This window comes from Podarcis pityusensis (genome assembly GCF_964106645.2).
Source record: "Podarcis pityusensis genome assembly, chromosome: 2".
In the NCBI taxonomy this organism is placed as follows: Eukaryota; Metazoa; Chordata; class Lepidosauria; order Squamata; family Lacertidae; genus Podarcis; species Podarcis pityusensis.
In genome coordinates, this window is record NC_138029.1 from 100,557,733 (window position 1) to 100,572,135 (window position 14,403).

The following is a 14,403-nucleotide window of genomic DNA, read 5'->3' on the forward strand; positions in this document are numbered from 1 at the left end:
GTTAAGTAAGCGTTCCCTGTGTCGCAATAGCACAGTTCCCCAGAGGACTGTTAAATTGAGCCATATACTTGGGTAGGTTTTTTGTTTTTTTAAATTAAAATGTCTAAAGTTGCTAGTAATACATTTCTCTGTTTTATTTAAATATATCTGAAACATGCTGGAAAGGATGAATGTTTATTGTTAAATTAGCCCAATGCGTCTCAGCTTAAGTGTCCTTTCGAAGGACTTGTTTCTGTACAAACTGCTGAAAAAAACATCAGTTTCAGAGACCTTGCAAGGCAAAAGCTCCTAAAGAGAAGGCAAAAAAACTAGAAACAAAGTAAAAACCCGTAGGTTTTATTTTTCATAGATTTGCCATACATAGCAAATGAAATGTCAATATAGGTCATCATAAAAAACCTCCTTGTGTTGGTAGCCAGACATTGGATTGCAACTGATGAGGTCATCCTGTTAGTGCAAGGACTTCTGCTTGCACAAAAAGGACTTCCTCTCCTCTCTCTCCCCTCCAAATCCAGACAGAAGTGGGGACCCCCCCCCAGAACAGATTTATTTGGGGGTGGGGGAGTTGCAAGGCGAGGAAGTCCTGTTGCACAGGCAGATGTCCTTACGCTAAAAGAACAACTTCATTGGATACATACAACCAGTGCTTTTTTTCTGGGCGGACGCATACCCATAAACATTTTTTGAATCTTTGTACTTTTGTCCATTTACTGTATTTATTTTCCCCGATTTGAACTATAAAATGGTGATTGTCTTGAGTCAAAATGAGAGTACCCCTAAACATTTTTGTAGGGAAAAAAGCACTGCATACAACCCATTATGATTGCCACCAAACCCCTCCCCTGTGCTGGATATGGAGACAGTAAGTAAAGGCTCCCACTGCTTAAAAGGAAAACCTACTGCTTCTTAGCTGCTTGAAAAATGCAGTGGACCTAAGACCTGCGGGTTAAGGGTCTGTATGGTTGCTGGTTGTCCTGCTCACCAAGGTGCAGCAGGGTTACTGGCAGGTGAACCCGTGGATGCTTGGAGATGACAGAGCTTTCAAAAATATGTCACTCTAGTTGAAATACGAAATAATGTAAGTTTACAGATCTGCCGCCAGAGTCCTCCATCTCATTCTGTGTTATGCGTAGATCAGCTTTTGCAGCTCGAGAGACATACAAGACAGTTCTCATGCTTGATCAAAAGGGCTCCCTATTGGCTTCATATGAATGAAGGAACCTGAAAAGGAGGCCCAATAATTTTTTTAAAAGAGGCCTCTGGAAAGTATCGTTATAGCACTGGCTGCTAGTTGCTCTCAGATAAAAGATTTGAATTTGCCATTGTGGTTTCCCAGCTGCCTGAAAATGTGGGCAGGTTTTTGAGCAGCACAGATTTCTTTCATGAGAACAAGGTTGGGCAGCCCCATAAGCTAGCTGTTCCATCTGTATTGCAATCTGAACCATTTGAGATCCTGTTCATTTGGGAACTTGGGCCATCTAGCCCAATGTTATCTGCACACCAGGGTTTCAGGCAGGGGTCTTTCCCAGTCCTACTTGGAGATGCCCGGGTTGGAATCTGGGACCTTCTGTGTGGAAAGCAGATGGTTGACCATTGAGCTGCAGTGCTTCCCATGTTCAAAACGTGGTGTGCCAAAGGGGACTGTAGGCATAGCTGCATCATGTGGTTTTGAACTGATGTGAGCACCCTTTGTCATTCTGGAGACTTAAGGTGGTATCCAACAAAGTTCTGCTTAGAGTAGGCCCACTGAAATTATACTAGTCATGTCTGTTAATTTCAATGGGTCTTCTCCAACCATGAGTCACGTTGGATACAACCTACGTGGTTAGTTGAGAAACCACCATGTGCATTTCTTTCCCACCCACCCTATTTCTCATGTCTAGCTTCACTTCTCGTTGTACAAGTATATCTCACCTGTGTTGAAAATGAGACGTGCGTTCCAAGGGACTCCTAAAAACAGATCCAGACTAGAATTCCTATATTATCTTCCCACACAGTATTAAAATTTTGTGCTGCTGTGACTATCTCCCATGAAATCTGGGGTCTAACATCCTGCTGATTTTTTAATACTTATTTTAAACTTCCCAGTCCTGATCAGATATCAGAGAACAGCTGCAATGACAAACGATCTGTTAACTAATTTATGCTTGTGATATATACACCCACACACAGGTGTCGAGATCCCTCAAGGTATATCTATATTGCTATATATCAGGTTTGACATTTTTAAAATAAATGGATGACTCAATATAGAAAGGGCTGGGGAAGAGGGGGGAAGCCCTTGCATTCCTTTTTAGGTTTCCAAGCCAGTATTCAACTTCTGATCCTGCTAAATGGATCCTGTTTTAACTTGATTTATCTTATGCTGATGTGCTGCCAGGATTTTTTTTAAAAAAACACAGTACTTTGAAGGAAGCAAAGGCACAAAATTCTCTACAAATTAGCTTGGGCTAAAATGAAATGTTAAATAGCTGGTAATAAAAGGGAAAGATTGTGATTCAGGAAAACCTGCCTTTCAAGATGGCAAGTTTTTCATTGTGTTACATGAGATATGACTACAGAGATGAGTGTGCAAGCTCATCTCATGGTTTTTTCCAGTAGCTTATGCAGCTAACTTATGCTGGTTTTGTGTACGGTGGCATTGCTACTCTTTTTAAAAAGGAGTGGGAAGCGATAATTCCACAAAACGATTGGTCTGAACAACAGTGATCAAAGGGTATGTGGGGTGATTATTTTGTTCAGGGGAACTGGTATTCAGAATGTTAGCTGCAGTTCTTCTGAGTGTGTGTATTTCTTTTTTAAATAAACTGTTAAGTATCTATGTGATATATATATATAATGAAACATAACATAACCAGGTATCCTGGTTTTATACCGGCATATAAAATAATAAAACTTTAAAAAGGTAAAGGGACCCCTGACCATTAGGTCCAGTCGTGACCGACTCTGGGGTTGCGGCGCTCATCTCACTTTATTGGCCGAGGGAGCCGGCGTATAGCTTCCGGGTCATGTGGCCAGCACGACTAAGCCCTTCTGGTGAACAAGAGCAGCGCACGGAAACGCCATTTACCTTCCCGCCGGAGTGGTACCTAGTTATCTACTTGCACTTTGACGTGCTTTCGAACTGCTAGGTTGGCAGGAGCAGGGACCGAGCAACAGGAGCTCATCCCGTAGCGGGGATTCGAACTGCCGACCTTCTGATCGGCAAGTCCTAGGCTCTGTGGTTTAACCCACAGCGCCACCCGCGTCCCGAAAACCAACTTTAGGTTTCAGCAAAATATATACGTTTTCAGATGGCACCTAAAACAGATAAAAGTTTCATGAATTGGGGAGGAAAGGGTGTTTCCAACTGGGAGGGGGACCATGGAAAACTCCTACTTCTGGGTCACTGCCCTACAATAGTTGGTAGGGCATAAAATCACCAACAGACTCCCCCCCCCCCCGATCGTCCATAAGTGGTTGAGCAGGTCTGAATATGAGGTGGCTTTCAGATCCCTTGGTCTCAAGTTGCTCAGGGCTCTGTATGTCAATAACAAGACCTTGAACGTGGCCTAGTAGATAATTGGCAGCCAGTGTAGTTCCCTCAGCTCGAGAGTAATGTTTGTGTGTCCGGGTTCTCCACTCAGCAACCTGGTCTCAGCCTTCTGGACCAGTCACGAGGGAAGTCCTACCTACATTGTGTTACCATAGTCCAGTTATGAGGTTACTAAGGCATGAGTTGTGGCAGAAAAGCTATCCATGTCCAGGAAAAGGGCATATAGTACTTGTTGTGCCAACATAAATTGATATACAGTGGTGCCTCGCAAGACGAAATTAATTCGTTCCGCGAGTTTTGTCGTCTTGCGATTTTTTTCGTCTTGCGAAGCACGGTGTCGGGAAAGTTTTGGAAAAGCTTCAAAAATCACCAAAGTCTTTAAAAACCTCAAAAAAGGCTACCACACCACGTTCTATGAGTTGCTCCTCGAAGTCAAGTCACAATTGTATTAACGGTGTTAAGAAAAAGGAAACAAACTTGCAAGACGTTTCCGTCTTGCGAAGCAAGCCCATAGGGAAAATCGTCTTGTGAAGCAGCTCAAAAAATGAAAAACCCTTTCGTCTAGCGAGTTTTTCGTCTTGCGAGGCATTCGTCTTGCGGGGCACCACTGTATGTGTCTGTATGTCTGTCTGTCTGTCTGTCTGTCTAGCTACCTATCACAGTGTTGCACTTAATCTGTTACCTAACTCCCATAATGCAAAGAATGAAGTTGATTAATGTAGACGTTGTTCATTATATTTCAGATAGACTCATAAACATAAGATATATGACGAAAAGCCCCCTAAGGATAAATGAGTAAATGGAAATATATTAATCCCCTTTGGAAAAACAGCAACTGGGGAAAAAGTCACATTGGTAGTACCTTTGGAAGGTAAAGAACAGAAAGCTCAAAATGTATTAGTATACATATTGAGAAAATTCTTTTTCTAGTGTAACTCTATCTCTTCATGGAGCTTTCTACTTCTAGCGGTTTTTTTTAATTCAAGGCTTTCGGGAGGACCATCGGGGGGATGAAAATTAGTAAGGTTCCTTACAATTGCCAATTTTCAGGATTCTTTAAATTGCCTGGTGCTTTATTAGTAATAAAAATCCACCACAACTGTGACTACATTATTGGGCATCGATTTCTGAAAAGGAGACAAGGTTTACGGTTGTAGAAGCTGTACACCTCCATTTAAGACTGCCAATATTAGGGTTTCGTTTCTTAATCAGAGAAAATCACAACAAATATGTTTGGTCATCAAAGTCCTGTTCATAATTGCAAAAAGAGAGAGAGAGAGAGAGCGCATACTTTTAAGGAGAGGGAATGGGGGGAAAAACCAGAAGAAAAACAAGACTGTGTCATGATGTCTTCTTTTTTAAGACTGGGATTAAAACCTTGTACCTCCCCATGTGCCGTTTATTATGGTATGTGGTTTTCAGCATAAATCACGAGTAGCCAATCTGTACCACAAATGCAACAGGGACTAATGGTTTGTGGCATGCCTGGATGGGGGTGGGAAGGAGAGAGTTTACAGACCAGGGCCCCATCTGCACTATACATTTAAAGCGGTACCATACCCCTTTAAACCGTCTTGGCTTCCCGCCAAAGAAGAACTCTGGGTAGTGCTGTTTATTAAGGGTGCTGAGATTTCTTAAGAGCAGGGTTCAGCAAACTTTTTCAGCAGGGGGTCGTTCCACTGTCCCTCAGACCTTGTGGGGGGCCAGACTATATTTTGAAAAAAATAATAATGAACGAATTCCGATGCCCCACAAATAACACAGATGCATTTTAAATAAAAGCACACATTCTATTCATGTAAAAACATGCTAATTCCTGGACCATCTGCAGGCCGGATTTAGAAGGCGATTGGGCTGGATCTGGCCCCCGGGCCTTAGTTTGCCTACCCATGATTAAGAGGCCCCTACTCCCCTCTCATAGAGCTACAGTTTCAGAGTGGTCTAATGGTTAATCCTCCTTCCCAGCAACTTCTGGGAATCGAAGTTCTGTGAGGGGAGTAGGAGTCTCGGCGCCTTTAACAAACCACACTTCCCAGGATTCTTTGTGGGAATCCATGACGGTTTACAGGGGAATGATGCTGCTTTAAATGAATAGTGCAAATGAGGCCCAAGACTATACTGGGGTTCAGGACTGTCTGAATTGGTACTGAAGAATGCACTAGCGTAGTGCTATCTTTGGTGTTAACTTAAGCTAGCTTTCACTGATACAGGCATTATGCACCCTGCCTGTGATGTTTAAAGTTACTTCTTCTGCATCGGTCTGCATTAGTTGCTAACATTTAGTTTATGTTTTTAATTATTGGCTTTATCTGTTATTGGGCACCCTTGGAACTTCTCCTGGCCTTCTCAAGTGGGGTCGAAATACTCAGATGGTTAGGTAAGTGATGAGGCCTTCATGGTGTGGAGCACCATGAGAAGGAGCAAAGTAGGGTTTTAAATCTTGTCATATCTGCTGCAGGTACTTTTTGTCTGATTTCTCCTCAATACTCAACGACCGCTATGTCCATGCCTTTGAAAGCAAGAGCAACAAATCCAAGAGCCTGGGCTTACCATGGTTTGTGAACCTCATGGTTTGATTCTGACAAAACAAGCCACAACCCGTATGCCATGGTTTGTCCTCAGTTTACCGCTCATGGTTTGTCTTTGGGGAAAACAAACCGCCAGTGCTGGTTCACGTCCCACAGCAAGGCCAGGCTTGTGGTTATTGCTTCTGACTCCAGAGAGGTAAGAGGGAATAGAGAGTGATTTGGCAGCATGCAAGCAGCACAGTGCCTTGTCCATGGTAAGCCAGGCATAGGCAAACTCGGCCCGCCAGATGTTTTGGGACTACAACTCCCATCATCCCTGACCACTGGTCCTGTTAGCTAGGGATGATGGGAGTTGTAGTCCCAAAACATCTGGAGGGCCGAGTTTGCCTATGCCTGGTGCTAAGCTGTGGTTTATGGCTCACCGTGAAGCGTTGGACAACATTGCTGCAGGCCCGCAGATGTCCTAATAAAACCTTTTAAATTTCAACATCATACACCACAACAAAGCCTGGATTAGGTTGCAGAATAGAGGGAGAGATGAAAATCAGGCCTATTCTGTTTCCTTGGTTGAGAGACCAGCTGCCTTTGGCCATCTCTGAACCTGTTGCTTAGTGGCTGCCCTTCCATTTACAGTATCTGATCTGTTTCTACCCTAGCCGGTCATTATAAGAACTGCCGCTTTAAGAACTGATCCCTGAGCTTTCTTTCCCCCCTTCCTCTTATTCCTTTTTTTCCTCCCGTGTTTGTGTCTTTTAGAGTGTAGGCGGAGACTGTCTTCCTGCTAATCTTCGCAAGCTGCTCTGGGTGCCTTCTTTGGCTAAAGAAATTGGGGTAGGAAGTCTTAAATAAATAGAAAGAGTGACACGCTCCAAATGAGAAATTGCCTGCATTGGCACACATAAACAAACAAAGTCAAGTCATCAAGCGCTACTTATTGATTTAAAGCGTTTCTGCCGCAAAGTGACAGGCTAACAAGCTGAGAGAAGTCAAAGCAAAAGGAGGAAGCCATGAGAACGCAGCGACAAAGAGCAAGTCAATCACAGTCAGCCCGTCTTTTATTACGGCCATAAGATCTGTTCAGGTTGAAATAATAGACCACAAATAATACGGAAGAAAAGCAACAAAAAGTGCTGCATTTCCAGTTTAGTTAATGCTGGCAATCAGCTGAGCACTTAAGTGCATAACATTTTTTTATATAAAAAAAGTCAGTCACTTCCTTGGTAATATATGGAACTTTATCTGATATCCTGTCCTTGGCAGAAGCTTTGGCATGCGGCTCCCAGAGGATTTGATTCAAAGCAATGCAGTCCTTGGAGCCAAAAAGGTCAGCCATTTCTCTAGCAAAGTGTACATAAGCTCTTACCTGGATGCCTCAGTGAAGGGTGAATTATAAGGTGTTTTCAGTTAGAATAAAAAAGCACCATATTAAAGGTGCAGGTGTTACTAATTTCAGGGACTCCCACCTTAAACGGATGCAATCTGTATTGGAAACACAAAGCGGTACCAGTTGCTAACAGTAATGCTAACACAAACTAAGCTCCTAAAAACTACAGCCCATCATAAATCCTCTGCAAAAAGTCATGGCGGGCTCGGCAGCCTTTGTCTGATGCTGTTGGTAATAGGAAGAACCTCAGTGGGAGGGAGTTCCATAGTTCCATAGCCACCACTGAAGCAACTTTGTCACTAGATGCCTTGCCTGCAGAGATGAGAACAGCTAGAGCGAAGGGCCTCTGAAGATTATCACAGCTGCCAGTCAAGCTGAGAACGCAACAAGAAAGCATATTTATAGTTGTAAAACTTCAGCGAGCTGTTTTCACGAATCTTGTTTACAAATACAACCCCTCCCCATAGGTGTTGTGAATTTTAATCGATCTTATTTTGTGAGTTTTTTTCTTTCCACTCTTTTTTTTTTCCTGTGGAGGGGAGGGAGGCTCAGGCGAGACCTTTCTGTATTAATAGCTAACTAAGACCAGAAAGAGAGAGAGAGAGTCGCTCCCAGAAAGATGAATAAACACTCCTAGTAAGTACAGTGCCTGCTCTCGAAAAGGGTAATAATGATTGATTGCTTTGCGGTTTCACTTTCACAGAAGTCCATACTCAGTGATTGGAGAAAAGTTTGGCTGGGGCCACAGTTCTAACTCAAGACAATAGCTTTATTCCGACTTGCCAGTGTTGTAACGATTAAACTATGCTTTGTGCAATAAATTTATTTGCAAAGTAGGTGGCTTCGTTTTGCTCTTGTGGAGTTGGTTGTTGGTTTGGATATCTTGGTTTGTTTTTAACACACGGATCAGACATCCTGTCTGCTGACTTTGGGGGTAGTTAACATTGCAGCTTCTGCACAATTAAAACCCATATGGTCCAGCTCCTCTCCCCTCCCTATTTTCCCTCCTGAACTGTGTCACTATTTATGATGCAATAGCGGGTAATCCGGCAAATTTCTTTTTATGTAGAGGTTCATGGTGGAAAGCAGCTTTCTGACAGATATTATCAGCATTGTTCTTTACCTTTTGGAGCAGAGCTGCAACCGATTCAGGTTGCTGTGTACTTTGCAAACTGAATGGGCATGCAGCAGGGAGGTTTCTGAATGGGCTTTCCTTTATTAGCTTTGCTGATAACCCCAACCCCGCCCCCTCCCAAGTTCCTCATCCTGTTTGCCAGTCATCACTGGGTGAATAGAAATCATTTTCTTTAGGCAATGCAGATTAACAGAACTAGCAATTTTTCACTTTATTTGCTGCAATTAAGAACGGGCAAATGTATGCCTCTGTTTGCTGCACAATGGAGTCTTTGACTCTGCTCTGGTTTCTGGAGCAGAGGAGCGTGGCGTCCTGATGAGATGTCTTTTGTAGCTCGCAGTAAAGAGCAGCCTATGTTTTGGGCTGTTATATTGTGAGCAAAACAGGAGATGGAAGGTCTCTGGTAGTATAATCCCATGCCTACTTTTTCTTAGGTTTGCTTGTAAGCCTCTCTCTTTGGTCTTGCTTTGTCCCCTTGGAGTGCAGAATCGTAAGGCATTTTGCTCTAAAGATGCACCTGTACTTCAGTGGGTTTCACTTGTTCCTTACTTGCTCCTATACAAAATTCTGCCTACCTATACACAAACACATACAATGTTCATGAACCCTGACAGATAGTCTGAGCCCTAGTGACAGATCATCAAGGTAGCAACCGAGTAAGCTGTGCTCAGTGGAAGAGTACGTGCTTGTGGTATGCAGAAGGTCCCAGGTTCAATCCCTAGCAGGTAAAGGTAAAAGATAAAGGACCCCTGGACAGTTAAGTCCAGTCAAAGGCAACTATGGGGTTGCGGCGCGCATCTCGCTTTCAGGCCGAGGGAGCCGGCATTTGCCTACAGACAGCTTCCTGGGTCATGTAGCCAGCAGGACTAAACTGCTTCTGGCACAATGGAAACCAGAGCACACAGATAGACATTTACATTCCTTCTACAGTGGTACCTACCTATCTACTTGCACTGGCGTGATTTCAAACTGCTAGGTTGGCAGGAGCTGGGACAGAGCAATGGGAGCTCGCCCCCTCGTGAGGATTCGAACCGCCAACCTTCTGATTAGCAAGTCCAAGAGGCTCAGTGGTTTAGACCACAGCATCACCCGCCTCCCTAGCATCTCCAAGTAGGTAGGGCTGGAAAGAGACCCCCTTCTGAAATCCTGAAGACCTCTTGTCAGTCAGTGTTGACAAGATGGATCCATGGAGCTAGATGGACCAATGGTCTAACTGTGTATAAGACAGCTTCCTCTATCCAAGTCCTGCCAGATCAGACCTAAGGTCAATTTAGTCCAGCAGCCTTTTAGCTATTGTGACAAGTAGTCATTGAGGCCTTATCCTCCAGGAATTTGGGCCGATCGGCACCATACACTTAAAGTACACTCAAAACACGTTTAAAATACATCTTCCCCCAAAGAAGCCAGGGAACTAGTTTCTTAAGGCATCCTAGGAATTGTAGCTTGGGGGCAGTGGGGCAAGCTACATTGGAATGTGCTTTAAATGTAAGGTGTGGATCTGCCCTAAATCTAATCTACGTTTTGGTGACCATCTTTGGTTCCCTTCTTGTGGCAGTAGGTTCCATAGCTGAACTATGTGCTGTTTGAAGAATACAGTCCCAAACACTCACTTTTTTAATCCTCTGATAAGTGGAAGAGAAAATGAATCAGATATGGAAAAGGCCAGGGTGGGGGGAATAGAGATCCTTTAGGATACTGGAAAAGGACTATATGAAACAGGACAATGGATGGAATTGAAACTTCTTTCTTGCTTGCCATCCACATATTCGGGGATATTTTGTTAGTAAAAAGTGAAGCATTAACTCTACTTCAACACAGGCTTTCAGAAGCTCTGGTTGTGGATTCATTCCACTGGACTAGACTGGAGCAAGTCATTTTATCCATAGACTTTATTGTTCTCCAGTCCCAAAGTTCCTAAACCAGTTTAAGAATGACAGGACCTATTCTGGGTTGGATCAGATGCTGATCAGTTTTTTATTCTTTCTTTCGTGCTCAATGTGCAGCTACCGAGGGGTGGGGCAGCCAATGCCATCTCACTATGCCCTCTTTTATGCTTGGATCCATAGTTACATGTTTAATACAAAAAAGGAGACTCGCAGTTTTGCACTGAGTCCTTTTCCCTCTTGAATTCAGTGTGCATCTGTTTATTGTGGGATTAGCGTTTAAGCACTGAGCTGGCTAGTATAAATGCAGGAAACCGCAGGAAAGTGCATTGCAGGATATTGGGAGAAGAGGAAAAGCAGCAAGTTTATTTTCTAAGGCAAACTTTCACCAGCCTGGCTATTTCATGTACCTGATTACGTGATGTAACTTCTAACCAATGTTAGGGTCTAAAATATATTGAGCACCAATTCCTTTCTTGTTACCTTGCAATTTCCAACAATTCAGATTTGGGCAAATTAGGTAACTTCTCCCCATGAGCAGATCTGTTTTAAATTCTGCACGTAGAATCATTTTTAGGAAACTTTTCGAGGGTAGCTTGTTCGACTACTGTATGCTACACATTTATATTTTTTGACAAAAGTCATGCTCTCTTTCCCTACAGCTTCCCCTTTTCTGATTTTACCCTGCAGTAGGGAGTGGGAAAGGGAATTCATATCTGGCCTCTCAGAATCTGTGAACGGGTTTAATAGGCTTGACGTTCAGCCACAGTCTGTTTCGAAAAAAGCTTTTCCAAGAAGGGGTTCTTGTTGGCTTTCCACTATGCACTTGTCCCTTCATAAGCAACTCAGTGACTTCCCCTCCCTTGTTCCATTCAGATCCAGCCATGTGTGCACAGTGCTCTGTTTTGCCATGCTTAAAGCATCTGCAAGAGATTGTTTTTTGGGGTTGGGTGGGGTGCCTATTCAGTAAAGCTGCAGACTAGGCAGCTATCTTTCGACAGATTAGCCAGAGGAATTTCTATTGCGAGATTTTGATTGTTCAAGGGCCCTTTGGTTCCTTTTGTGTGTGAAACGGTGAAAAGTTGTGTTAGGACAAAGGCTGACAAAGTGTTTAATGAAAGCTGCGTTTGGCATTAGCAGACATTCCTAGACTTTCCCCCCTCCTCTTTTGCTGTCTCTCTCCTGTTAGCAAAAGGTGCCAAAAAGTTTTGGATAAAGTGTGCTGAATTAGCAATGACGGGTACATGTCTGTGAGCTAATCTGATGAAACCTTCAACTTGTTGAGTCAAAAAATAAATCCAATAGAACTATGACTTTATGGATCCATGCATTTTGTACAAGATATACAAGATTTGAGATTTGTGTGTGTCTGCATGCTGTATTGACTTCCTGGTTGTCTTCAAATGAAAAATAAAAGATAAATTCATCTCATACTGTAATTACTCATAGGAATACAGGGCATATAGAATTAGCTCTTTTGTTATTGGCATAATTTTAGGTAGAAATTCTGCAGAAAGATATGACAGTCTTTTTCTTCCAAGAATCCTTTTCAGTCATGCCACTATTTGATTCCCATTTTACAGACTAGAACCTGGGTCTGGGAGGCTTAATTTGATGTTTTTTACTGCTTTGCTTTAGGATTGTTATTCCCCCTATGTTATTCTAACTGAGATCAGGACATCTAATTTTAGTAATATATAAGTAGGCAAATGAATAAAGAAGCCCCTACACCTTTTTTATGGGAACAAACAAACATTTCTGTTTCTTTTAGAACCTTGGAGCTTAATGAAGTCATTCAGATCTGTGAGACATATGAATGAAATTGCAACTCTCGGAACATCTGCTATTACTTACACAAGTGTGTCTCACTCTTTGCTCATGTTGTACATTCTTTTGGGGAGAATTATTGACTCCAGGGCTGATATGCTCTCTTACCTGCCCATTTCCCTCTTTGTCTCACTGACGAGCTCAGACTTGACTTTGTGGTGTGTGCATATGCATTTGAGGAAGGCATTCTTTGTCATCGTGATCTGGATAAATTGCGTTTTTTGTTCACTCTCATTTCTTGGGATGTATTGATTTAGGTTTCAAAGCACCTTGGAGAGCATTAAAAATTGGGTATCTTTTGTTTAAATATAGAAATTTCTCTGAATTCTGCTAGCCATGGTGTCTGTGTTTTACCTCCACTGTCAGAGGCACTATGGCTTTGTAAACCAGTTGCTGGGGAAAGTGCTGTTGCGCTCAAGTCCTTCTGGTGGTCTTCCCATATGCCTCTGGTTGGCCACTGTGAGAACAGAATGCTGGGATAGAGGGGCCTTTGGCCTGATCCAGCGGGCCATAATAGTGCTGCCTGCTTCCGGCCTGGAGAGGAAACCTAGTCCTTTACAAGAAGTATGGATGGGATGGAGGGGAAATGACATGCGTAAATCCCCTGCTTTGAGCCAACTTCTGGCATTAATGCTGGTGTAATGGATTTCCATTGCGATGTGATTTAAAACAACAACAGCAGCACCCACTGTTTGGCACCTGGGATGTTATATATTTTTTAAATAACGCAAGATATGCACGTTTGTTTCCTGCACTTGATAAGGCAGAAATGCAGGGTGAAGTTGGGAGTTGTAACCAGAAGGCATAATGCAAGATTACGCTGCAGTCTACTTAACATTTCATTCTGGTGGATCAACATTTTGCAAAATAACTTGCGTTTATCAGTTCTGAAGATATCTAATTCTGAAGCTAGTTGCTTATCCCTTAACCTTGCTTTCAATCATCCTTGCTGCTCTCTTTTTTTCCTGCTGCCCTAGTCTACAAGGATTTATTGTTTCATACTAGGGGGAATAAGACTGGCTCAGAATGTCACACTTAACAGAAAATCTGAAGTTATGCTGTCACTGGCCAGACGAAAAGGATGTAGAAGGTGGAGAAAAGGGACTGACTTGAAAGTACACACACGAGAGGTTGCCAGGGGATAGCCACCACTCTTTCCCTGGTGGAATTAAAAGCCTTTCCTTTGGAAATCTAACCTCTAGCTTTTGTTACGGCTGACCAAGTTAGTTGAGGTAGGGGGGGAATTAACCTTGGGTATGAATTCTAGTAGGTGGCACAGGAAGTTGCAGGAGTAGTTCGTGTGGTGGCTTCCAGATGCGGCTGGACTACAACTCCCATCATCTTTCACTATTTGCCATGCTGGCTGGGAGATGGGAGATGGAGTCCAAGATCATCTGGAAGGGAACCACGTTGGCTATCCTTTGAGTCAAATGCTTGTATTAAACACTTATATTTGAGTAAGCAGCACTGGACACAGGGGGATTCACGTCTAGGTAATTACAGACATAGGATTGCATTGGTTCATAGACAGACCTGCATGCACGGTGGTTTTTTAGAGCTAACATTAGAACCCTTCACCTGTGCCCAATCCCGTTACAGTTGAAATTGATTATAGTGTTGAAATTAAGAGTGGCTCAATCTTTGTCTCAGTCATGTCATGATTGTGCAGCTTTTAATATAGATAGATGATAGATAGAAAGAAAGAAAGAAAGAAAGAAAGAAAGAAAGAAAGAAAGAAAGAAAGATAGATAGATAGCAAGCAAAATTCTGGTTGGTTCCAGCATACTAATGAGAATCATTTCCTGTATGCCTGCTGTCTTTAAGGTAGATGGTGACACTCTTTCAGTATCTCCTGCATGCTATTCTCTGACAGTGAAATCATGTAGTTTACACTTTTGTTTTTGGTCTTCATTGTGGTAGAAGTTGGATGGATGTCTGGCCAACTCCCCCCTCCCCGCTGGAGATGATGACCTGAAGTTAAATGGACTTATAACCAGGTCAACAATTCTTAAGGAACGCAGATGGGAAATAGCTGATGTTCTAACAAAAATATGCGGCCATCACAAAAATTGGTCTCCTTGATGGAGCACTGGAAAGTTGCCAATGTAACA

General features: G+C 42.9%; 1 protein-coding gene across 1 annotated transcript in view; it reads left to right on the top strand.

Moving 5' to 3' along the window:
• The window catches only part of LRIG1 (leucine rich repeats and immunoglobulin like domains 1), a 127,174-nt gene that overhangs the window by 42,070 nt on the left and 70,701 nt on the right, over nt 1–14,403 (top strand). The window lies entirely within an intron of this gene.